Source organism: Akebia trifoliata, chromosome 4, assembly GCF_017979445.1.
Source record: "Akebia trifoliata isolate Shusen 1 chromosome 4, ASM1797944v1, whole genome shotgun sequence".
Taxonomy (NCBI): domain Eukaryota; kingdom Viridiplantae; phylum Streptophyta; class Magnoliopsida; order Ranunculales; family Lardizabalaceae; genus Akebia; species Akebia trifoliata.
In genome coordinates, this window is record NC_141378.1 from 26,780,316 (window position 1) to 26,783,240 (window position 2,925).

General features: G+C 32.8%; 1 pseudogene; it reads right to left on the minus strand.

Moving 5' to 3' along the window:
- Positions 1-674: 674 nt before the first annotated feature.
- LOC147404619 (putative CCR4-associated factor 1 homolog 6 pseudogene) lies at positions 675-1,744 on the minus strand (annotated as a pseudogene).
- Between the last annotated feature and the right edge of the window lie 1,181 nt (positions 1,745-2,925).

A 2,925-nucleotide genomic window follows, 5' to 3' on the forward strand; every position in this document is an offset into this window, starting at 1 on the left:
GTATAGATTAACATTTGTAGAGATCAAGAGTGATGAACAATTTTTTTTTAAAGACAGGCATGGCAAATCTTTTGAGAACATGGACTAACGTGACAAACTCATAAGATTTCAAATTTAACTAAGAGTTATTAGGCAAATGTGGTTCATTGCATCGATAATCCAACACCATAATCTTTTAGATTTGACGAAAAAGACTTGGACCAAAAGAGAAAAAATCAATTCTAAAAATAAGAAATTTAGGTCAAAGGTTTTCAAAATAAGTGATTATGAAATTTCAAATTTAAAAATCAAAATTCGAAATGAAAATTAATTTAAAAAAATTTCTTGAAAATTTTACTTTAAAAATTTTCAGGATTTGATCCGCTACAAGCACGTGGCGTTGGATTACCTCTTTGGCGTGCTACATGATGAGATCAATGACTCTTAGTAAGAAAGGAATCTTACTAAGTTAGTTAAACTAACCTATTTTTTATTATTATTATTATTTTAAAATTATAAAACAAAACTTTTTATGTTGTTGCCAGCAACACTCACGATTTGTCTTTTATCATCATATTGTTGTCAACCTGCAATATGTTGCCAACAACACAAAACTTCAACTCATTTTTTTTTTCTTATTTATGTGTTGCTACCAGCAACCTAATACAACCTTTTTTTTTTTTAATTATTTTCAATTAGTACTTCGTCCTCTCAACACCTAAACCATACAACACACTTGCATACCTCTTAGTTGATCCACTAAAGATAGAGTCTTTCAATTTCTTAAAAGAAAAGCTGTAAGCAAACTATCTGAACCCGCTTGATGATAGATTCCAATCTTCTTGACTTCCAACAGTTCCGCAAGTTTGTTTAATCCATCATGAAGACTATTACAGAACTTCATAAGATGCTTAATATCATAAACAGTTGGAAAATACATTTTAATCAGATCAAGGGGTCCAACCTGAGTTTTTGGCAAGTTAAAGAGCATTAATAAATATCCAATATCATATCTGCTACGGAACGCCACCCAATGAACGTTATTGTTCAAAACAATCTCAGATGACATCAATAGATCACCAAACCAATGCATATCGATGCCCATCTTGATGTCCTTCCTGAAATCGATCTCGCTTTGGCTTAAAAGCTCAAGGGAATCATTCGCAAAGACGTCGTCATTGACGTTAAATTCGCGAAAATCAAATTGCCAAATACAGAATGTCAGTTCCACACGTAGGAAGATTTCCTTCCTCATTTGAAAAGGTTAACCCTAACTGGATTAATTTCAACATATTGATATTTACCTTCAATGTCTGATAATGGTAATCGGAACTGTTGTTGAAATTTCCAACAAGACTAAAAACAATTTCAAGAAACTTTGTATCCATGGTGATGTATGGATAATCATCTATGATTTCCCTAATTAGAGCAAATCCTTCTTCAAGATTATCAAACCAAACATCTCTGATGTGAATCGGATTCGCTTTCGAAAGACTCCATATTCTCAACGAATCAATCAAAGTTGTCCAACAATAATCTTCTAAAAACAAATCTGTAAACAAATCATTAACAATCTAAACCGAAGAACCCTCAACCAGATTTGGATATGCTTTGATGTTTCTGGTTCTGATACGAAGATCTTGAATTCGTGGTGATTAGTTTGTTTATTCAAGATTAATGGACACGAAGAAGGAGGAGAGAAAAAGGTTTGCTGACGAAGCAGCAAGGAGAGTTGGAGAGAAGGAAGAAAGAGAAAGAAAGACATCTCTCTCTTGTTCCTTTCTTGATGTCCTCTTCTTTCAGCACATATGGAGAAGAAGATATACGAAGAAAAAAAATGTTTTTACTAAACGCACACCACTTAAAAAAAAAATTTTAATTTTTAAAATTTTTTTTCTCGAAATTATCTCCTTATCACAAACAACATTTAAAAAGGTAAATTTTTTGTTTTTTAGCGCACCACTTACAAATAATTTATTTTCAAAACTTGCGTCCTATGCATAGTAACGCATTAAAAAAAATTCATCTAAATTTATTTTTTTTAAATCCATAACTCTCATCCCAACCACCATCATTCCATCCTCAAATTCTAAAAATTTAAAATTATTATGGGCCACCCAATGTGACCCCGATTGCACCATAAAAAACAATATCCCAAAACAAAATAACCAAAATCCTAATAAAAGATGCCAAAAGAACAAAATAGTAAAATCCAAAATAAACAAAATAAATAAAAAAATAAAAAAATAAAAAAATAGGTCTATTTAGCAATGCATCAATATTTGAGATTTTTCAAATTCGATCCTCAAAAACATCTCCAATGGAGTTGCCACTGAAAGTGCCCTTGATTCGTGGGGTGTGCGGATCCGCTTTCGATTTTTGAGGTTTGGGAGTCGCTACCTAGTTATTACGGTCTAAGAACCAAATATTGACTCTACCAATAGATAAGATACTGATCTACATAGAGAATAGGTCCGGGGATCAGGTTACGGGATTGGAAGGTGTTAGGCACCAACCCCGCCTGGCAAACGTCGATCTCTACTTTTTTCAAATAATACTATATTGCAAAATACACCTAAAAACAAAAAAAAAATCAAAATAATTACCTAGTGGATTACGACGGTTACCTCAGTACTAGCAGAGAGTGTCCTTGTATGAGTTTCTTTGCTATTCCTCTATCACTGGATCTGTTTCTGATCTCCAAGTTAAAGTATTTTTCTTCTAGACCTGAGTGTTTCCTGACATTTTTAAGAGATTTCTAGGTGTTTTTGGAGGGTTTCTAGGGGTTTTTTGAGTAAAAATTGGGATTTGAATGATAGGTAGGGAGTTAGGACTTCAAAATTAGGGTTTGACGAATGTTAGGGAGACTTTTTGACCTACTTTTTCTAGGATTTATTTTGACCTGCGAGATTAGGTTGTAGAGGCTCCTATTTATAGATTTTTTTG